This window comes from Poecilia reticulata, chromosome 4 (assembly GCF_904066995.2).
Source record: "Poecilia reticulata chromosome 4, P_reticulata-male-v2, whole genome shotgun sequence".
In the NCBI taxonomy this organism is placed as follows: Eukaryota; Metazoa; Chordata; class Actinopteri; order Cyprinodontiformes; family Poeciliidae; genus Poecilia; species Poecilia reticulata.
The window spans coordinates 3,562,419-3,586,409 of NC_088833.1; the positions used below are offsets into that span (position 1 = coordinate 3,562,419).

The 23,991-nt window shown below is 39.4% G+C and overlaps 1 long non-coding RNA gene across 5 annotated transcripts in view; it reads right to left on the reverse strand.

Annotated features, from left to right (window-relative positions):
- The window catches only part of LOC103463118 (uncharacterized), a 151,182-nt gene that overhangs the window by 120,477 nt on the left and 6,714 nt on the right, over positions 1-23,991 (reverse strand). The window contains exon 1 of one of the 5 annotated variants that reach the window (XR_014087211.1): positions 7,941-8,373. The exons of the other annotated variants lie outside the window; for them this stretch is intronic. This is a non-coding gene — a long non-coding RNA (uncharacterized LOC103463118). Of the gene's footprint in view, positions 1-7,940; positions 8,374-23,991 lie in introns of those variants that run through there. 5 annotated transcript variants of the gene reach the window in all.

Here is a 23,991-nt window from a genome sequence, read left to right on the forward strand (position 1 = left end):
AAAAAAAGTACCGTCCTGTTGCTGAAACGTGCAATACAAATAAACGTAACTTTTTAAACGCACGTTTTCTACAATCCCTCAAACTGCTGATGCACGTGGCGACAGTGGAAAGGAACAATTCCCTTTGTGACCAGTTGGAGATTTGAAGAGGGAAACGACACAGCAGAGCAAATTAATCTCAGCTGATTTAGTCAATTTGATTCAATCTCATCGTTTCAAAACTTACCGAAATCATTGGTTACAGAAAAACGCCTAAACTTCTGCATGTTTCAGTTTAACAAACTGATTCAAACGAACAGGCAAGTTGTTCAAAACCAAAAGGCCACTCAAATTAAAGTTTAGGAAAACCTGGAATTAGCAGCCAGTTTTCCTAAAAGCATCTGTCGCTCCCCAGATGAGATTCATCTGCTTACGAAACGGACTGTGAGCCTCATTAAATGCTTTGAACAACAAAACGTTAAGAAAACAGATGCGTTCCCATTTGAAAAACCAGATGTTACCACTGGTGGAAACGACAAAGAAGATGACAGGAAGTGGTTGGAGGATGATGGTTTGTTTTTGTTTTTTTTTGCACAAATTGTAATTACGAAAATACATTTTCTTAATGGAAACATGCCAACTTAGAAAATAACACGTTTTTTATTTTAATAAAGTTTTCCGATAGGCTGAGGTTTCAGCTGTATTGAAATTTGTGGATTTTGCAAAACCGCAATGGAAACACTTTTTTCGCGTAACTTTGTAATGGATATGCAGCGACTGACCTTAAAACTGCGCAAACTGGAATTACTAAATAAATTTACTAAATAAAAAGCCAACTTAGCAAAAAATTCACGTTTTTTGATAAAGTTTTGAGCTACGAAGAGGTTGTATGGAAATTAGTGTATTTCCTAAAACTTGGACTGGGAGGTTTGGATCTTCAGCAGGTCAAAGCCTCCAAACACAACCAAAGAAACTTTTAAAAATGGATAAAAAGGAAGACATTAAATCTGCCAGAGGTCATCCAACAATCAAAGTGAAAATATACGGGAAGTAAATAGAAAGAATAAATAGAAAAGGCCCTAAAAACCTTTAAAATTTTCTTAAAAAGTTAGAATTGTTACCAATATCCGCTGTGGTTTCATGTCATAGTAATATTTAATATAGGTTTTCTAGAATGTATACTTATGGCAAAAATTATTAAAAGCGAAGAGTAAAACAATCTTTTTGGGATTAGAAATATCCTAAACCCTCATCTGAAAACTGAGCAACTGTTTTCCAATTATTCTTTGCACGAAGCACCTTTAACTTTCTCTAAACTCTTCTTCTCTCTCATGTTTACTTTCAGACTTTTAAGGTCACTTCTACCTCATTTTATGCAGTTTTTAACTTTTTAGTCATACATGTTAATTCCTACAGCAAACTGTTGACTTTTCTAGATTTTTTCCCTTTAGGCTTTGTGTTTCTGACCTCTGACCTCCCTTGCAGTGGGCCACAAAGTTGATGTTCTCGCTTTTTCAGCTCATTGTGCAGTCTTACCCATTGTTAGTCATTGCTGCAGCAGCAGCATGCGTTTTGTTATTTTTTTTGTTCGCTCCTAAACGAGAGCCGAGGTTACTCAGAGCTGAGAAAGCAACTTGGAGGTCAAGTCCAAGGTAAAATCCAGAGAAATTATTTTTTTTAAAATCACATTAGAAAAATAAGCTTTCAAAGTGGAGGCAACTTTGTTTTGAAGCTAAACTCCTGAAGATCACTAAAAGAAAAGTTAAAATGTATTATGCTTTGCAGCTTGATACCTCCATCAAAAACTTTGTGGATTAAAAATAAAAAATAAAAGTGTGTATTTATAAAGAAAACGACCAAAAAAGTTGACATTGCCTCACAGCGAATTAAAAAAAAGTGTATTTTTTTATGTCTCCAAGAGAAGTTAACATCTTGTGTTTATGTACCTCAGCTTTCTTTACAGAATGGTCTTTTCTTCGTCCCACATTTTATTTGCCGTCAATCACAGTTTTTGTTTTGTGTCAGAAACTGTCACCACTCAGCCGTTTCTTCCGCGCTGCGTCATGAGCGCGTGAAGTAGCAGTGCCCCCTGGTGGCAGGCCAGCGCTACAGCAGCGGTTTGAAGCAACAACTCACTAATCAATGTTTCATCTGTAAATAACTTATTATTTGTAGCTGAAAACAGACTGAGGGCTTCCAGCTTTTACAGAAAGCAGAGAAAATGTCTAGAAGTGTCTATTTGGAATTTTAATTCTAAAAAAAAAATCCAGGATAAGAAAGAGAAACGCAGAGAAAGATTTATTTTTTACATTTGAATAAATGTTGCAGGAGGAAAATTACTTTTGAATTAATATAATTCATCTCATTATACAGTAATTACACTCATTTGAAACCTCTTCAGTCTGTTTTAATGTCCTGCCAGAAAGCGAAGCCACATTAAAGCAACCGCACCGACAGAAAATACCGACTCTCGTCAAGTCACGAGGCGTTTTCCTGACAGATTATTTCCCTCAGCTCCAAGTTCTGACGGCTTTCCTGTCTTCAATCAGCCTCTCCTCAGGTGGAAAAGTCACGTGAAGCCACTGGCAGAGCACTTTTTGTGCTCAGGTGTGATTTAAACATCCCTGTCAGCACATTTTCACTCATATTTGTATGATAATTGTTGGCATTATGGAGCAGAGGCGGAGAAAGAACAGCGCAGAATCAGAGCAAAAGTTGAAAACGACTTGACATTTGGTCCGAGTTAAATTAAGCATGACCAAACGGCGCGGACCTCAGTGAAAGCGACTTTGTCTGACCGAGCTCAGTCTGCCTTAATGAAGCTAAAAGAGTCTTAAACAGCTTAACACGGCGTTCAGGTTTCTACCTGTGTAAGGCTATACAGTGAGTGTAATGATGCACAGAGCAATAATGTGTGTGTGGATGTGCACAAAAACTTTACTGTATGTGTGTGTGTGTGTGTGTGTGTGTGTGAGGGGGAAACAGAGACGACATCAGAGTCCATATTAGAGGATAATTACAACTAAAAAAAGAGAGAGCCTGTTCCCATGAAGGATCCGGGAGGATTATCAGCGCTTATTGCTCCTTTACGTTGTCCGTTTTTCTTTTCCCCTCTCTCTCTCTGTGTGTGTGTGTGTGTGTGTGTGTGTGTGCGTGCGTGTGTGTGTGAGCCCGATTGTTTAGCCTTAAATGGCCTCTGCATGTTCTGGATGAACCTGCCTGGAGGTTTCTGCCAATTCAGAACTTGAAGTTTGGTTTATTTCTCAAAGTTTTTCCATTGTCAAACGGCCTGATTTAAAAACACAGATTGTGCAGAACTTGAACTCAAAACGATTTTAATTCACAGAAAGCCGTTTTCTCCACTTTCTCCATCTTTGATCTAAATAACTACAGATATTTACCTACACTGCAAAAGAAAGGCACCAAATCTTTTCCTCTGACTGTTAAATCAAATAAAACTTTGCTTTTAGTAAGTAAGGGTTAAAGAAATGCATGTTTAGCTTACAATGCCAACATCTGAATGGTTTGGTGTTTAACAACACTTATTATGCTTCCTTGAAGTACGATTCACAGGTCTGTGGCCTATTTATTTTCCCGGAATCATTCTTAGATAATAAGATTTTGAGCTCCTTTGAGAATGAGCCATTTTAGGGCCTCCGTCACCTTAAATTCAAATAAGCTGCAGCTGGTCAAACCCTCTACCCCTCCAACTCGACGCTCACACGTGTATTGCACGTGAAAATGGCCTCAAAAAAAAATGCGTAATTATACAACTCACATCTTTGAAAAGCAGAAGTGGAGCCTCCTGCCCAACCAACAAGAATGCAGCAAGTAGTTTCTAGATCAGGGGTGTCAAACTCCAGTCCTGAAGGGCTGCTGTCCTGCAGTTTTTAGATGTGCCACAGGTACAAAACACCTGAATCAAATGGCTTAATTACCTCCTCAGTTCTCCAGAGCCTTGCTAATTACTTAATTATTCTATTCAGGTGTGGTGCAGCAGAGGCACTTCTAAAAGTTGCAGGACACCGGCCCTCGAGGACTGGAGTTTGACACCCCTGTTCTAGATGGTAAGTCGACAAAAAAAATCACTTGTCTTTTTCAGCAGCCATTGTACAGCACATACAGCGGTATAACCAGCTGACCAAACGTGCTGGAGCTCAACTAGGGTTGCTAGGTAACAAGCAGAGTCCCGCTGCGGTTGCTAGGTAAAGGGCAGAGTTCCGCTGGGGTTGCTAGGTAAAGGGCAGAGTTCCGCTGGGGTTGCTAGGTAAAGGGCAGAGTTCCGCTGGGGTTGCTAGGTAAAGGGCAGAGTTCCGCTGGGGTTGCTAGGTAAAGGGCAGAGTTCCGCTGGGGTTGCTAGGTAAAGGGCAGAGTTCCGCTGGGGTTGCTAGGTAAAGGGCAGAGTTCCGCTGGGGTTGCTAGGTAAAGGGCAGAGTTCCGCTGGGGTTGCTAGGTAACGGGCAGAGTTCCGCTGAGGTTAAAAATATAGATGATTTGTTCTTGATCTGGAAAAAGAATTGACCTTAAATTGATACACTATCCTGCCGAAATATTGACTAATCACCTTTCTGGTGTATAAAATCCAGAACCTTCAGTGTTTCTAAAAACATCTGTGGAGGAATGGGTCACTTTCAGGAGTTTGGTGAAGTCCAACATGACTCAATTACTGGACAATTAGCTTAGTTTTCAATTTTCTGCTGAACAAACAATACCACGGTCGATTTTCTGTGGTTTTATAACCAAATGGTGGGATTTGGGCTAGAAAAAGCTGAACTGTGTGATTCAAAGAGGTTGCCAGGTTTCTGAAGAATCAGTGGTGAAATAACTTTAACCTTCAGATTTTCTTAACTTCCAACTGCAGTGCAAAGCATCAATGCAGTGGAGCTTAGTGTGTTTCTGTCCTGCCTTGTAATGGACTGGCCAAGTGTATGCAGGGTGTACTCCGCTGAGATTGCAGTAGGCCTGTCGCAGTAAATCAGTTAATCGCATAATAAATTAAAACAAGCTCAGTAATTACCATCTGCAGGACTTATTTTTCCCTTTTCCCTCTTTCCACCAAAAACTGGATGACAAATGTCTTCAGTCTGGTAATATTTTTGTTTTGAAGAGACTTCATAATTCACTTTGTCGTTTTAAAATTACATTGTAGGATTTTGTGTTTTTGCAGTGTACTGCCATTAGCAGAATTTGTTAAAGTGACGGGTATAAATGTAAGCAACAACAGCATTTAAATAAAACATTGTGTGAAACAGCTTCCTTTAATTTTGAGCTTGGTCTTGTGTTTGCCGATGTTTGGTAGTAATCCGTCAACACGGCGGCCCTCAGGCAGGGGAATCACTGAAGATAATGAGATAAAGTGCTGTCAGTCTTAGGGAAAGTTCTGGTCTTTTTGCTTCTGTTAGGAAGAGAAAGTGCTGAGATGGCAAGAAATGAAAGAAGTACTTTGTTGTTGTGCACTGTAATTTGCAGGATCTCTGCTACGCTGCCAGCCAGAATGTCAAATAAAATCTGGGCTTTCAATTATGTAATCAAGCCGTTTATTTACCAGAGTGGAAAAGGTATTTTCTAGAATTGATTTTAAAACTGTGTCAACTGGGTTAAATGTATTGGAAATAAAATCTTCTCACAATGTTCAGCTGACATTTTGGATGATTTTCACGTTGAGTTGGGGGCGCGGCCAGCAGAGTACACAAAAACTTTACTCAGGTAAAAGTGAAAAAGTATTTGGGACCAAATTATCAATAATTTAATATTTTAAAATGACATTGGACAGACCAAAATATAAAGTTAAGTGGAATTTTTTTGTATTTTAAGAACCAAAATGACAATAATTCATATAAAAAAAAATTACAAATCTGTTTCTGTCATTAAAAAACTTAGAAAACTTGAACAGAAACATCAGGTGTGTGTCTGTCTGGTGAATTCTTCGTTAAAACATGTTTGTTTTTCACTCAGTGGGAAGAAAATCCAGAAATTTTACTGATGAGTAGAAATACTTATTATAAAATTACTCAAGTAAAAGTATAAAAGTATAGTAAAAATACTCCCAAAAGTACTTTTCAAGAAAGATACTCGAGTAAATGTAACTAGTTACAACTCTCTGCAGGATTATTGAAGAAGTTATTTTTCTCATAGCAAAAACACAAAATGATAAAGTATTTTTGGTCTAGATCCGACTAAATATCTTAGCGCCTTGGCAGATCATTTCACTTATAACGACATTTTCCCATTTTATGAGTGAAAATAATCAGAAACTTTCAGTATCAAGGAATTATTTATTTAAAATAAGCTGCTATATCTTCCTGAAAACTTACTTGTAAGTTAAAGTGTACCAACAGACAAAAATACTTGGTAATATTTTGTGTTTTTGCAGTGTAGAACAGAAAAAAAATCAATTATTGTAAAATACATTTTTTAGCTTTAAGACGATGCTTTGCTTTGATTAGGTTTTTGGAAACATTGAGCCGTTTTCTTGCCCTCTTCTGCTGTACAGTGTTTTCATCAGGTATCCTGCAAAAAGGCTTAAATCTGGTCGCCAAAGTCGAAGCTGAACCATTGAAATGATGAAAAGTTATTGATCCCCCAGAGTCCTGAGCCCTCCCTGCGAGACAAAAGTGTGCGTCCCAGCAGAAAATTAGCGCATTTAGCTGTCATCGCTCGGCTCGCTTTACAGTTCCAACCAGCATTCACACAGAGAACCCCGGCCTCTTTTCTCCTCTTCCATCCATCCTCCCCTCCTCCTCTGCCCTCCGTTACGTGCTCGCTTCTTTTAAAGACAGAAAGGCGATCCCCTGTATCCCTCAGAGATCAAGACAGGAAGGTGTAAACCGCAGATAAATGTGATCGAGTGTCTCTGCCATCACAAGCCCTCACATCGGAGCGGCCGGCTCTTCTTCCCCCCCGATGCGGATTAGCTGCCCGGTCTCAGCGAAAACAGAGACGTAGAGATGAGATGTTGTCTCCCTTTGGGGAGGTTTAATGGTCGAGAGCACTAAACAACACGGACTGCCAAAGCGTTAACCCCTTAGCTAGTTTAATGTATGATGTGAGATGGAGAGTCTATAAGGATATAAGTAATAAAAATACAAACAAATTACCAAATAAGATTCTGTTTGAGGTACAGAAAATCTGCTTTAGTTTAGAGTAACTTTTTGCTGCTAAAACTGCGAGAAAAACACCTTTTTTTCACATCATACAAGTCACATGATTAACAGCTGGATGTTACTACTGACAGAAACGCAGAAGAAATAAATAGGCTTAACGGAAACGCACCAAAAAGTTTTATCACCGTTACAAGGTGGTTTTTCAGCTGCACCGTAATGTGTCATTAAAACATGTTGATCCCATCGCTCTGCTGTAAAAAGTCAGCTTTCTGCCAGCTGAAGAACATTTCCAGGATTAAAGGACCAATGTTCCAGGAAGACCCAGAGAAACTCACCCATTTATTTATCCCTGGTCGCACTGATTACTGCAACAGTCTTCACTTCAGTTGCACCAGAACGCTGCTGCTCAGGTTCTCACTAAAACCAGGAAGATGGACCACATCACCCGGTTCTGAAGTTCTTACACTGACTTCTGGTTCTGGTTCTGGTCAAAAAGCCCCATTCAGCTTCAATGCTCCACAAATCTGGAACAAACTTCCAGAAAACTACAAAACATTGATCAGTTTATCTGATGTGTATTGATGATGGCATTTGACTAAGTGCAATGTTTATTGCTTGTTTTTATGTGTGTCAAGTTTAAGTTGAACTTAAACTTGACACACTTCTCTTTTATTGCAATTTGGCCCTAGTCAAACTTATAGGTATTTACACTTCCTCACTTTATAAGCTACTATTTCGAGGTAGTGGCCACAGAAAACCCCAGATTTAAAACGGTGCACTTAGCTTAATAACACCTGTACAGACTGGTTTAGACAGGTATGATTAGCTCACCTGGAATTCAAGCTAACAGCTTCTCACCTGGTTGCCCCAACAGCTCAGTCCAGTGCCTGTTTCCTCAGCGTTTCGCCTTTTCTTTTTCCCAAACACCAAACCGTGTCTCCTCAAGTCTCCTCAATTCCCCGTCCTTGGTTTGCGCTACACACCGACAGGTGAAACTGATCCGCCTAATCAAGCCGGTCAGCTTCGCTTCTTCATTTCTCCGTGTCATTTCTGCTTCGTCTTCCATTTCAACTCAGTCCGGTTCAAACTGAAGGACTGACCGTTACTCAGCGCGCAAAAACTACTGCGCTGGCCGAACGGAGCTAGCTTCGTAGCTCCTAGCGTACGTTACGTATACCCAGGATGCATTGCAACGTAAACAACATGGCGACGTACATGTGACTATTTTATTTTACAAAACTGGGTCACCGTAGATAGAAACGAAGAGTAAATTACCGCAAAAAACTCAGAATCTTTTTTATTAATCTCAGAAATTTTCCGGAAAAAAAACATGTTATTTTCTGACTTTCAAGAGTAAAAAAAATATTTATTTATTTTTACTGTTTTAATTCAGAATTTTCCACGTTTTTTTCTACACAAGTTCTGATATTAATCTAAAAATCAGGCTTTTTTTTTTTTTTTTACTTTTGGAGCTTGTTTTTTCTAGAATTTTTTTTAATATTTTTGCGAAATTGTTCTCCTTTTTTGTATCTTCGGAAGCCTTAATACGCTGTTGTAGTAGGATGTTTAGTTTTTATCAATTTAAATAAAATGTCGCAAGAACGTCGTCATGTTGTTTACACTGCAATGCATTCTAGGTACATGACTTATGCTACAGCAGTAATTCTTATGTAGTAATGTACAGTAAAAATGCTACATTTCTTAACCATTTCTCAAATAAAGTTTGTTTAATATCTCAGAGATATTAAACAAATCACTATTTGTTAATACTATTTGAACAGTAGTTTCCATTATTGATTTAAAGATCTATTTTTAGAAAATTCACTTACTTTAATGTCCATAACTTTTGCACAGCTCTATGGGTAAAATGTGCTATATTTACACCTCTTTCTTCCCTCCATTTCTCGCTCTCTTCTTTTCAACAGTTCACACGTGTGATAAACCATTTATCCCTCAAGGACGTTTTGCCCATCCACACGTCCATCCAGTCAAATTACACATTCAACACATAATGGAGTCTGTTCCTATCTTCTCGGCACACAGAGACCCAGGACTTACATCTGCTCTGGAATACCCCAGACAATAAACAATTCACCACTCATGTTCAAATCTAATTTTTCGGACAAAGTCTCGACAATAAGAGGAAATAAATTACGCCAAAGCGGAAGGCGCCGCCTTAGCCGTTCTGGAGATGCAGGGAAAAGTTTTCTCAGAGTTTTTTTTTTTTTTTTTTTTTTGGCGACGAGCAGATTCCTCTGAGCTAGCCATTATCTCAGGGAGGAAGTTAATTAAAGTAGCCCAGTCTGAATCAATGGAGAGAATTTGCAGCCACACAACGGACAGATCGGGACTGCCAGGAAGAGCGGAGTGACGGCCATGACACCACTTCAGAGGAGAAGATTAGCCCAGAGACAAAACTCTGGGCTCTGATCGGCGGTCCCTTCTGCACTTCTCCCCTCCTGGATTATTCCTCCCCCCCCGCTTTTATTTTCCATCTTTCTATCCATCCTTCCCCACAAGAACTAGAGGGGGAGCTCGTCTTCAAAGCCCGTCCCCTGTAATTCCTCACATCATTACCAAGTTTCCAAAACTTAATTTTAGCAATTACACATGCAATTAATTAATAAATGTGCTGTCATTACAGCCCCCTGTGTGATCTGAGCCCCATGAATGGGAGGTTCGAATAAAGTGATCAAATGAACTGCTTCAGAGAAAGACACAAGGAGGGAGGGATGGAGGGATTGAGATTGTTATTAAGGGATTGCAGAGTTAATAGTTTGAGAGGCTGCTGCCCTATCAGAGGCAGAAGTCTGCAGGGAGCGAGAATGAGAAACAGACCGAGGAAAAGATAGAACCGAGCGGAAAGACGGGATGATGAGGAGGAGGAGGAGGGAGAGCAAAGAAACGAGAACAAAAGGAAAACAGAAAAGGAAAAGACTGACAAGAGCATGATAAGAAGAGAAGAAGAGCTGCAAGCAGCGAGTTCGGTTCAGTCGGCCGGATTATTAACGAGATCAGAGTTCTCAGGTCATGGAGGCAAAGACAAAACACTTTATTCAGTTAACACAAATAAAAAAGGAAATACTCATCACAGGTTGTAATCTTTCAACAAAAAAAACAAACGTTTCGGTGAAAGAATTAATAATTTCTATTTCAATGCTAATTTTTTTTTTAAATATTCAGCAAAAGTTGCTTTATTCCAGTTTAAGAAAAATCTGATTTCTGCTGCCGCACTGAGGTTCAACCTGTTTTCACACCTCAGTAGACTCGGTTTGATTTGAGATCAAAATTGCAACATTTGTTACATTTTCAGCTGCTGTGGTTTTCTTTCATTGTGTGAAACAAACCAAACCCTTTAAAAAACCTGTTCCCCTCCTCACCTGTGGGGGCGCTACACCAATAACCATTGAAGGAAATGACATGAAAACCTCTGAAGAAGACACTGCAACTTCCGTCTTCACAAAATGTAAAAAGAAAAATGAAGGAACTTCAGATTTTAGCAGTTGTAGGATTTATTTTTTGTCTTTAGTAAGAGGCCACAAGCTGTTTCTCCCGTTAGCACTAGACACACACGTTTGTTTTGGTTGTATTTACCCAGAATGCCATGCGCTGCAGCCCACTTTCTGCTTTTGGAGAGGTCTCCGGTCTACATATGCATCCGAACTCCACCAGAGTTCACTTCAACCGAACCGAAGGACCAGAGTTAGTTTTTTTGGCCCACATTAGAGTCTGATTGCAGATTTAATCAAACTCAAATCCGTTTGTCTAGAAACTCTGGTTCGTTTATGCAGGCACGAATGTATAACTGAACTCTCACAGGGCAACACAGAGACAGGAAAACAAAAAATGTACAATTTAGAGAAACCAATTAACCTGACAGTCATGTTTTTGGGCTATGGGAGGAAACCAGAGTACCTGGAGAAAACCCACCATGCACAGGGAGAACATGGAGACTCCATGCAGAAAGAGCTTCGGGCGGGAATCGAACCCTGAACCTTCTTGCTGCAAGGCAACAGCTCTACCAAGTGCGAACTGCAATTTTTGTTACCGACTGAACCGAGTCTGCTGGATTATCGGGTGTGAAAACAGTTGATCACTATGTAACCCAAGAGCAAACCAACAACTTCACCAACTTCAATAAAGTACAGATGCATGAAAAACGTAGGCAGGTACATCAGTGAAGTGGCTGCACTTTGCTGCAGGTTTTGGGAATTGTGTTAGGTTATAATGTGAGAATATTTGTCATATTATCATATGTAGTAGCATGTTTTCCAATTTTAAAAAAAGTGTTTTCATCCATGAAAATGTTCGGTGACCATCCCAACACACTCGCCTGTCAAAACAACAACTCTCCCACTTTTTCTTGAAAAAAAAAGAGAGAAAAAGGGTAATTCTGTGAATTAAAATGCTTAAAGGACAGTCAATCAGGCTTGTAATTCCGTCTCGTATAATTAGAGGCTGGGAAAACTAATTACAGCGGAGAAACCCAACTCTCCTCTCGCTACTACAGCAGCCCCTCATCACCGAGATCAGGTGACAGCCATCAAACTCGTTAGGCTGCCATGCATCGCCACACACACACACACACACACACACACACACAACGTGTGGTTGAGCAAGCAGCTAGGCCAAAAAGAGGTAGAGATGAAGCGGAGGAAGGAGGAAAAAATAGCAGGTAATCAGGAAAGAGGTGCAACAACAACAGGTTGTGTTCTTAATCAGCAGCACAGAGAGAGAGAGAGAGAAAGAGAGAGAGAGAGAGAGAAAATGGAGGCAAAACAGGCGAAAAGAGAGAAACTCAACTGTACACGTTACAGGAAGAGGATATAGGCAGTAATGTAAATTACTTTAAATGCATCAGGTTGATCTCCGCCTGATTGCCGCCAGGAAAAGATGTTTGCAGAAGAAAAATTGCTCCTGATTTGTTCCTGCGACTCACTTTGAGTTTATCTGAGTGGCACTGCCAGTTGATAATTAGTTGTGAGTATAATTAACTGTCTAAAATGCAGGAAAAACTTAATTTCACTCAAAGTGCTGAAGGAGAGAGTCTTGTGAGTGTCACAACACTGACAAAGTACTTCAGAAGCCTCAGGTCGCCGAGGAGAGAAATGTTTAGAGCGTTGGAGCAGAAAAATCCAGATGTTACAGCAAATCATTTTTATTAAGCTTTCAGGAAAAATCTGGTCAGTGTTTGTGTCTTATTACTTACTTCAAGTCAAATCTATTTGTAGATTTAAGAACAACTGATGTTGACCAAAGCAGACATGACATTAAAATGCAATAAAAGGAATTAATAAATGCAAAGAAAATTAGAATTCAAATGGCATGTGTTATGTAATAGTCATATTGCTCCTAAAAACAGACCAACCGCTTAAAAATAAACACTCGGCTGTTTTTTGTTCGATAAATTAATGTTTTCTGGTGTCTGGAAAAAGAGCTGCTCTCCAAAACCTTCCAGTTGTTAAGTCACACCGTTACCTAGCAACCCCAGCTAAGCCCAGCCTCGTTACCTAGCAACCCAACTGCTGTCACTGCTGTATGCGCTGTACAATGGCTGCTAGAAAGGACAAGTGCTTTGTTGTTGCCTCTCCATCCACAAACCGCTTGCTGCATTCTTGTTGGATGTGCAGGAGGCTCCACTCACGCTTTTCAAAGACGTACGCTTGTGTAATTGTGCAACTGTTTGCAGAAATTGTCACATGGAAGTATAAATGTTGAGTTGGGGCCGTGTCCAGCAGCAGATTATTTGGATTTAAGTGACAAGAGGGCCTAAAATTCATCATATAAGAATGATTTTATGGGGGGGAAATGATAAACATATTTTTCTTCACCCATAGCCCTATGACTATTTCTATCATTTCTTTTCCCAAAGGAAAACGTCTTTATGAAACAAGGTCTTTAAAATGACCTCCAACAGTTACATTTCATTGGAAACATTTAGTTGTTTCTAGTGTAAACCAGCCCATCAGTATAAACGGAGATGGAGCCAGATTTAAAGTTCCTGCTGCATCAGTGAAGACCCAACGCCGCTTCAGTCCTGACGAAGGCAGAGCAGAGGCTGCAGTTCCTGAGGAACGCCGTCCAGAGACTGACTGGCCTGATCCTGAAACGCCGTCCAGAGACTGACTGGCCTGATCCTGAAACGCCGTCCAGAGACTGACTGGCCTGATCCTGAAACGCCGTCCAGAGACTGACTGGCCTGATCCTGAAACGCCGTCCAGAGACTGACTGGCCTGATCCTGAAACGCCGTCCAGAGACTGACTGGCCTGATCCTGTAGATCCCTGGAGGAGACCAACCACCCGCTGCCTCCGGGGAGCCCGCAGCATCACCAACGACCCGTCGCAGCCCGTCTTAAGCTCCTGCCCTCAGGGAGGCGCTGCAGTGCAATAAAGTGCAGGACAAACAGACTAAAAACTGTTTCTGAACACAGCAGGTCCGTCTAAAACCTGATCATCATTTATTTATTCATTCAGTTATTTGACTGGCCTTTGAGAGTTGACATTTTTTTTAGCTTTGTTGTGTTTTTATTTTGGTGCAAAGTGACATTAAAGGAATTCTGATTCTGAAAAACACAAAATCTCTCCAAATACATTTTGTCTAGTTTCTAATGCAAATATCTTAGTGCAGTTGAAATAAGATAAAACTTACAAGTAACTTTTCAGCGAGATATAAGAGCTTGTTTTAAGTTAATCATTTCTTAATATTAAGAAAAATATTTCACTGATAACATGGGAAGAATGTCTTATAAGTAAAATAATCTTCCAATAAAACTAGAACTATTTCATCAATACTAAGGAAATATTTACTAAAAATAAACTCCTACATTGAACTAAAACGTTACTTCTAAGTTATTTTTTTTTTAATTTCAAGTGTACCAAGATATTTGCACTAGAACCTACTTGGTGAGGTTTTGTGTTTTTGCAGTGCACCAAAACTAATCGGCCTTAAAGAACCTTGTTAAAGTGGGAATAAACTCTGATTCTCACACTGAAGCAACAAACCAAGAAAAATGGGAAAATACCAAAAAATAGTTGATCAAAGCTCGTCTGCTAATCTCTTCTTCTGTGAATTTACCTGTTCGTCCCCAGAAACGTCTAAATGTCACCGTGTTCCTCCTCCAAGCCGCGTCGCAGCAGCGGGAGGGGCCGAGGGGATGGGGGGACCCGTTTCCAAGGTGACGAGGGTCTCGTTTTTCGCCAGCGGCCCATTCCCAACCTGTTACCAAATGAGCCGGAGCAGCAGCGGCGAAGCTTCAAAGAGCCGCCACGGGGTCTGCTAATGTCAGGAAACCAAACACCGCAGAAAGCCGGAGCTGCAAGATTTCAGCAGACAGATGGCGAAGCCGACAACTTCGCTTCTTCGCTTGTTCCTGGATTCACAATAAAACAAAATAAAACGGCTCCCATCTTCTATCTGCAGCAACTTGCTCCCGTCAACTTCCACTTCCTCCGATGGCAGCGTGCCCAATTCCTATTTTACTTTCTGAGAGTTTTCTAAAGTTTGCGTAAAATTCACTTGATAGTTGGATGGAAAATCCTGAGTAACAAAGTCTTGCTCCTCTTCTTCATTTCCCTCTTCATCTGCCGACCCTTCTTGCCGTCTTCCCGCGGCGCCTGGAGGTTGCAAGGCTTCAAAGTTGATTTCCCTTCATGTTAACTTCTGGACAGATGCTTGAAATGAGGAGAAGAGAAGGCAAGAGAAGAGAGGGATTCGGAAAGAAAAGGCCAGAATATGTAAAAAAAAAAAAAAAAAAAGATATTTTAGGATTTAAAAAAAATCACAACCAGAAGTCAGATTTTTTTTTCTTCTCGTTTGGGTTGGAGCGGATTGGGTACCATCAAAGTTTTCAGTTTGTAACATTCACTCTAATTGCTTTTTCAGTTTTAGAAAAACACCTGCTCATCGTTACAAACCTGAGGGAAGTTTTTCCCTCCTTCTAAAAAAACCGGTGTTATGCATTTGTGCTGCAAACAGTTTAGTTTGTGCCGCTATCGTCGTAAAGATGCAAAATGTTTCCAGAGGTCATGAAAGGTGAACCAACCTCCCACCTTCTTCAAATCAGACAAAATTGGCTGTGGATCGACTCAACTATGTTTGTGCTGCAAACAGTTTTGTTTGTGCTGCTTTTGCTTTCAAGATATTAACAAAAGTTTAAAGGTCAAAACTTTTGTTAATATTGGCCCCGGTAGTTGCCAAAATTAATGTCAAATATTTGTGCTACATCTGTGCAGCAAAAATTTTATTTGTGCTGCTGTCATTTTAAAGATACAGTTTCCAGAGGTCATCAGAGGTCAACCACTCTCAGCCCGACTCACTTCCACAAAATCTAACAAATTTGGTGTCCAACAACTTAGCTAACTTTATGCTGCAACATTTTTTGTTGCCGCCTCCCCCCCACATCTTCAAACCTAATAAAATTAGTGTCAAGGTTTTGTGCAGCAAAAATTTTAATTGTGCCGCTGTTATTTAAATATTCATAAATGTTTCCAGAGGTCAGGAAAGGTCAACCAACCTCCCGCCTTCTTCAAATAAAACTAATTTAGTGTCAATCAACTCAGCTCTGCTTGTGCTGCAAAATCTTTTGTTTGTGCTGCTTTTGCTTTTAACAAAAGTTTAAAGGTCAAAAGGTCAATCACCCTGTAAACCAAATGTAATAAAATTGGTGTCAAATGTTTGTGCTGCAAAAATGTTTCTTTGTGCTGCTATCATTTTAAAGGTATTAATGAAAAAGCTTCCAGAGGTCATCAGAGGTCAACCAGCACCAAAATCAAACCAATCTGATGTCAAACAGCTCAGTTACGTTTGTGCTGCAAATTTTTGATTGTGCCGACATCAACAAAAGATGATAAATGTTTCAGAGGTCAGGAAAGGTCAACCAACCTCCCACCTTCACTCAGCTACATTTGTGCAGCGAAAATGTTGTTTGTGCTGCTTTTGTAAATCAAGTAAAAGTAAAAAGTCACTGAAACCAGAGTTACTACAAAACTCTGGTTTCTTGTTCAGATTTGGGTTTAAAATCTCCTCCGTTTGCCGTATGTGCTGACTGAGTTTCATCGAACCAGACTGATCTGGTGTGTGTGCGTGTGTGTGTGTGTGTGTGTGCGTGTGTGTGTGTGTGTTCTGAAACAACAGCTGGTGAACAGAAAGCCTCCACTTCTCCTCCCACAGCCATGTTTTGTGCCAGATTTCAACTTTTTAACACAAAAAACCCAGATAAACTTGAGGAAAGTTTTAAACCTCGTCCCTCAGGAAAGCGATGAACTTCCCTCTTCTATTGACGTCGGTTTGTCCCCGCGGACGCCTCCCTGTCCTCCCTGTCCGGCCTGGATGCGTCCGTCCGTCCGTCCTGCGCTCACGTATCCGCCCGGCTGTCTGCGGACCCATCTATCTGTCTGGCCGTCCAGGTATGCGCTCTCTCACCGGGGTTTGATTTCAGGCTGAATCGACGCCCTGTAAGACGAGTCGAGGCCGGCGGCTCCTCGGAGGCGCGCGGCCGGGTTTCATCCCACGCAGGGTGCGGCGTTCTGGGGTTAGGAGTGGCCCCCCGGGGCCCCTGGGCACCAAGGAAGGATGGATGGGTGGATCCACTGACTGATGGCTGAGTTTCCCCCGAGGCCCAGTGACACAGATCACAGCGAGCCAGACGGACTTCAGCCGTTTGTTTCATTCTTCATGGAGGCCGGATTTGGTCCGGTTTGGGTTTAACGCCAATATTTAAGCCAAGTTCACAGCAAAAAGTTATTTTAGTTTGGTTTCTAATACAAATATCGTAGAACGCCTGAAATAAGACAAAATTAACAAAACAATTAACTTTTTATCAAGATATAGGAGCTTGTTTTAAGTAAATAATTCCTTAATATAGATGAAAAATTAGTTCCATATATAGATAAATGTCTATAGAGACAAAAGGGAAATAAGAATACAGAGTTTTAGGACCACACTAAGAAAAATGTAAAATAAATATGTAAAAATAAATACAATTATGAGAATGAAGTCATAAAATAAAGTAATATTATGAGAATAAACTGGTACAAGAATAAAGTCATAATATCAGAAAGATAAATTCATAACGAGAGATTAAGGTCATAATAATAAGAGAAAAAAGTTATAATAAGAGAAAAAAATCATATTAATATGAACATAAAATCATTTCAATTATGAGAATAACATGCAAATAACATAACAGAGTCAAAAATATGAGAATAAAATCAAATATTATGACTTTATCATCATTATTTTCACTTGTTTGCAAATCCTGAAAAAAGTCTAAACTGAACATTTTGTTCTTTAATTTTGATCAATTTAAGTTATTTTAAATAACAGGATCAGTTAAATATTAAATTAAATTAAAATGCGTAACTGGAGCAGGAATTAAACAGAATATGTAGCTGAATACTTTGGAAAACTTTTTCTATTCTGTTAAAAATTTAGTAACGAAACAAAAAAATCACATCTAGTGATAAAAATTAACACTAAAAGAAAAGCCCTGATGAAACCACAGAAGAAGAAACAGTTCTTCTTCTTCTTCTTCTGAACCAACCCCATTTCAAGTTCACCATGTAAAAGGACATTCTTCTCACTAATCAAACTCCTTCTCAAACTTTTCTGACTCATAATCGCGTTTATTATGTGATAAAACGTCCAAACTTCCAAATATGGTGTTAGCTTGTGCTAACAGGAAGCTGCTGTTGTCAACAAAAGCATAAAAGTCTTGGCACAAACAGAGCAGCAGGAAGAACAACTCAGACAAGAGGAAATGTTCTCTAATTGTCTGACATTTCAAACCAATAATTAACGACTCGTTTATCTGGCTTGAAACCTTTGGCACAAACTCCATGTGAATCATTTTCCGTCAATAAAAGTCAGGACGTTTATGTCTGATGTCCTGTTGATGTGCTTTCATCCTGCTTCATTTCAATACATAAAAAGAATATGGCTGTGTGAATTTTCTTTTAAAATAAGAAAAGCTTTTGTACAAAACAACAAGATGTTTATAGCAGGAAATCAGGATGTTCATTCACTATTATTATGAGAGGTAAATGGATATTTGGCTTTTAAGTTTAGAGGTTAGAAGTTTGTTTTGTAGACGTCTGGAGAGGAATTTATCTCTGAAATCCACAGAAAAGCTAATAAAATATACATGTATCTCAGTATGTAACACGATTTAGTTAAAGTTAATTATTTAAAGAATCCAAAGTAGCTGAGTGCTGTGTCCAAGTTTACAATGGAAGGTTGAGTGAAAGGAAAAAATGCAGCATCAAAGATGTGCAAGTAAAAGGATAACCGAAGTTTTCTGAAATTTATTCAAAAACTAAAAACGTGAGAATGAAGTCATAATATTACAAGAATAAAGTCAGTGTTACGAGAATAAAGTCTAAATAATAAAAAAGGCTGTATTATGAGAATAAAGTGATAAAATTATGAGAATAAAGTCAAACTAATAGAGACAGAAATCATATTAAATGATTAAAGTCATAATGTCAAACTAGTACGAGAATAAAGTCGTAATATTAACAGAATAATGATTTTATTCATTATGATTTTATTTTACTCATTCTGGTGATATTCTCACTTTATTTTTGTAATTCTATTTATTTTCTTAGCATTATCCTAACATCGTGCTGTTATAGATTCCTGATTTGAAAAACTTTTTTCCAATTTTTCTGACAATGGATGACTGTCTCACTTTGTCTGAAGGAAGAGCAGTCCTAGTCTAAGGCCGGTGTGTGTTTGTGTGTGTGTGTGTGTGTGTGTGTGTGTGTGTGTGTGTGTGTGTGTGTGTGTGTGTGTGTGTGTGTGTGTGTGTGTGTGTGTGTGTGTGTGTGTGTGTGCGTGAATATGGAGTCGGAGGCCAGGGGGCGGTTTGCCTCACCTTTGAAGCCGTTTCAGGTATCTGTAGATACGGAGCCCTCAGCCTATAGCCAAGGACCTCCTCACATGTAGAAGTGTGTGTGTGTGTGTGTGTGTGTGTGTGTGTGTGTGTGTGTGTGTGTGTGTGTGTGTGTGTGTGTGTGTGTGTGTGTGTGTGTGGGTGTGTTCATGCTGGGTCTCAGGGGGGTCTCTGTTGGTCTCAGAGCTCTGATACATGAAGGATGGTCACATCTCCCTCCCTGCAAAACTCACAAAACTCCATGAAAACTCCTGGCATGCATGACGACCACAGAAGCTGCGTTTCCATTACAAACAGTAATGGAAACGTAAAAGTTTATCAATATTCTGTTAATGTAGAGATAAAAACAATCTCTTAAGTGTGAGGTTTCCATTAAATAAGAAACTCGGTTAAATTAAAACCTGAATAAGTTTTTTCGTGCAATATGTGATTAAAAACGTGCCGCGCCTTCGTCCTCATCCCACTTCCTGTCGTCTTCTTTGTCATTTCCACCAGTGGTAGCATTCATTGATCATGTGACTTGTGTGATGTGAAAACAGTATTTCAAATGTACTTTTGTGAAATCCAGTACTTTTGAAAAACCGCCTCAACCAACGCAAAAACCTTTTATTGAAAAATGTGTTTTTAAAAACTTGCTGAATTTATCTTGTAATTCCAGTTTGTGCAATTTTAAGGCCAGTGTTTTTCCACTACTGTCGGAAAAACACAATTTCCCAATTATAAAACAACAAAATACAAAAGATAACAGGCTTAAACACTTTAAGAATAAAAAGTTTTTTCTAGTAGAAATCAAATGAAATCCCTTAAAATACTTTGCAGGAAACTTTGTGACTGATAAAAACTTCCACACTTAAAATCTCAACAGAGACTTTGTTTGAAAATATGCATTCTTAATAAAGATTAGCAAAATATAATAAATATATTCAAAACTTGGCTTTTCTGATTATTTAGTCATTTGTTTTTAGCTTTACTGGCAAAATAATTTGTTTAATAGTCTACAGCATCCCTCCAAGCCAAACAGGTCAACATTTGTTTGTATCAAGTAATATTTACTGTATGCAAACATAAAGAAGCCGTAGAGATAATATTACTAACAGTTGTGCTGCACAAATGCCAAATGTTGATGTTCTCAACGGCAGGAGAGACTAAATTATGCAAAAGGACAATTTCTGGTTTAAGCCTGGCAACTGTCGCCTCTCACAGCTGCTTAGCTGAGATGATGGTTTCTGTCTCTGATGGAACAGATAGAAAAACAGAAACAAGAACAAAACCGGGTTTTCTGCTGGAGCCATCCAGAAGCACATCAGAATAAACACTGAAGGAAACGTAAAAGCTCATTTTATCTTTCACGATTCTCATTCTGGGCTGCACAGTGGCGTTGGTGGTAGAGCTGCTGCCTTGCAGCAAGAAGGTTCTGGGTTCGATTCCCGGCCCCGGTCTTTCTGCATGGAGTTGCATCTTCTCCCTGTGCATGGTGGGTTTTCTCCGGGTACTCCGGTTTCCTCCCACAGTCCAAAAACATGACTGTTAGGTTAATTGGTCTCTCCAAATTGCCCCTAGGTGTGAGTGTGTGTGTGCATGGTTGTGTGTCCTGTGTGTCTCTGTGTTGGCCTGCGACAGACTGGCGACCTGTCCAGGGTGACCCCACCTCTCGAACGTTAGCTGGAGAGGCACCAGCAACCCTCCCAACCCCACTGAGGGACAAGGGTGCAAGAAAATGTATGGATGGATTCTCATTCCACACAATCCCCTTTATTTTAGCCAACATCTGTTTTAGCTGTTATCCTAAATTAATCAAAACAAGGAATATTAGAGAAAGGGAAAATAATGAAGGCGCAAATAAGAAAAAAACAGCCAGAAAAACAGCATCCTAGCCTACATGTTAATTAAATGTTTTGTTTTGACACCACTTAGTTATGTGTTGTGCGTGTCCCAAATATATACATTTTTATGTGTAAGCATTTTTATTTGCCTGTTTGTTTTATTTTTATTTAATCCTTCTCTTATCTAATTGGTTATTTGTTATTTTATAGATCAATTCTTCTGTGCGTCAGCCTGTAACATGTGTTTTGTTTGCAATAATTATTGTTTTTGTAAACAGTAAGATAAAAAAGTATGTAGTTTTAAAAGAATCGAGAAAAAAAGTTGTTTTTTTTCCTTTTTCAAACTTGCAAGCTGTGCAAAGTGAAACAGAAAACTGCTCACCGCACCCACACATCACCAACAGCGGCAGGCGGAAACGGCCTGAGGCGGGAGAATACCGCAGCAATAAAATCAGCCAAAAACACGGGAGAGTGACTCATCTTCTGCATAGAAGATCTCTTACACGAATTTTACCGCCATCTAACGGCAAAGCTGCAAATTGCATATAAACGTATCTGCTTTCAGTTCTCCAAGTGTTTAAATCTATGGTGGAAAATAAAATTAATAAAAAGTTTTTTTCCTTTAGTCTAATAAAAAATTCATCTTTTAGTAAAAACGCGTCTACCAAGAGAATTTAACTGAAAAGTCGACTTTTCTGCACCAAATGAAGCTTTTATCTACCTTATTAAACTGGGCTAAATGTGGAAAAGCGTTTTGAAAGAAAGTGACCTAAAATCCTGTTTTTGTAAAACTATTCACAGACGATGACTGTCTTTGGTTTTAGCTGTTACCAAACTTACGCACTAAATCTTAAATGTACGCCTGATGTATAAAAGAGAAAAGGACACGGTGCTTTGCTAAACTACGACGCCTGGATAAGATGGTCAAGAAAACGTTTTAATTTAGACAAAACAATAACAATGGAGAGGGAGGTAATCTACCACATCGATCACTTATTGATTAATCACAAAATAAACGTCAGGCATGAAAACGTAAAACTGTAACGTACTGAATGTTCTGTCTGCGTGTGTTTTGGTGGTTTATGTCCTGATGCACTAGTGGAGCTGCTGTCAGTCAGTTGCTATGGCGACGTGTTTGTGTGTAGCGCAGACAAAATATGAGTGGTTTTGAATTGTTGAATGATTTTCCTGTTTTATTTTTCCCTTTGCTGTGGCAAACCGCACTAAAGACATCTGACTCCCGGTGTCAGTTTGTTCACGGGGGCGTCTTACATGGACGGCATGTGAAAGAATCGTCTTTCTGCCCTCCAGTGCTGAAGTTTCCGTGTCTATAATCCACTTGCTGCTTTTGGAGCGTTCTCATGTGCATTCAAACCGCATCAGAGTTCAGACCAACCAAACCGATACCGAGGGCTTCAGGCGGACCAGAGCTCACTTCTTTGGTCTGAATCAGAGTTCGGTTACATTCACACACACCCCAAACGAGCTGGACTTTCTAGACAAACGAACTGGAGTCAGAGTAAAGCGAACTAAACCGGACTGGTGGGAACGCACCCTTCGTTGCCATTTGGACCTTTTTGCCGTTTCTTGCGTAAAGTCGACATCCTCCATGTAGCGCTGGTGTTTAATAAACCTCCACCTCAGCCTGTCAGGGTGTTTGTCGCCATGAATGGGACTTAGCGTCAGCCGCAGAGAACCGCGGCTTCTTACAGCGTGTTCTCACACACCCCCTGTCCCTCCCAAACAAGCTGCATGCGTGTGTTTATGCCAGTGTGTGTCAGGTAAGTTAATGCGGCTCTGTCATCAGAAGCCTTATCACCGTTGGACAGGATTCAGCGCTCCACCTCGGTGTCAGCTTCACACACACTTAAAATAACACGACTTACGTCTTGGCACCTCGTTACGGGGACAGCAGAGGAAAACCTTATTTGGTTGCTCGTCAAAAGTGCCTGTGTGTTTTTCAAATCAGCTGCTTGGACTGAGGATGACGCTGAAATCAAGGCTGGAAAGTTAAAGACAAAAAGGTTCTTTGAACGCGACATCGATGTGAACTTTGACCTTTAAGGAATCGTTGGATTAAATAGCAATTTGTGGTTTCGGTGCTTTAAATAAAACAATAATGCACTTTTCATACAATTGGTAGAGGTAAATAAATGAGAGGTTCAAATAAACATCTTAGAAATGCTAAAAATAAAACTACCACTTAACGTAAATATGGCTTTTGGGAGTTTTTTGACCAGAAGCAAATTAAAAACACACCAAGCTATACGATCTATGCAAATGTTTATTTTTCTATTTATCTGACTGCAAAATATTAGAAAAATATGAAATGTGCAATAACAACACAAAATAAATACATATTTACTCAGCAGTGTAATTATGTTTATATGAGTATTAGGGCCGCACTAAGAAAATGAAATTATGAGAAAACTCTCGTAATTTTATGACTTTAAAGTAAAAATGTTTTGAGAATAAAGTCATAACATTATGAGTCCTAATATTACGAGAAAATAAACAAAACAACATAAATAATAAAATGGATACTGAAGTCTTTGTAAACAAAACTGTCCTTTAAAAGTTGAGACCAAAACACAGACTGAAGAGTTTTATCATCCTGTTTTCGGTTGAAAAAAAGAGAAAAAAGAAAAAACATTAAATCATGCAAATGCAAATGATTAAGTTTGTTTGAATTTATCATTGATTAATTAATTTATTGCTTATTGTGACAGACCTATGCATGGATGAGTTTCTCTACATCTTGCTGGAACGTTAGTCCTTTAATCCTGGAAATGTTCTACAAATCAAAATCTATTTTTATTTGCAGCACCTTTGAGCAACGAGGCCTTTCACTTCAGGCGACAGAAGGCTGAATTTGAAACCGTCTTTATGTGGCTCTGGAGGTTCAGGTCTGAGTCCGTCATTAAACCCAGATTTCATACTGACCTCTACTGAAGCTCTGGGCTGAAACTTTTCTTTTGGTGAATTTCTGACGAAGCAAAGATCATTATTCTTGAACAAATCATTTTCGTGGCTCCTGGTGTTTAATGGATCCACTTCGCAGATAATCTTTGTTTTGTTTTGCAAGGAGAAGCAAATATGTGTGCCAAAATTATAACCAAAGGTATCTCTCTTGTTTTTAAGTTATATAAAATAGTAGGACGTACTAAAACTGTCTTGTTTTTGTTTTTACCAAT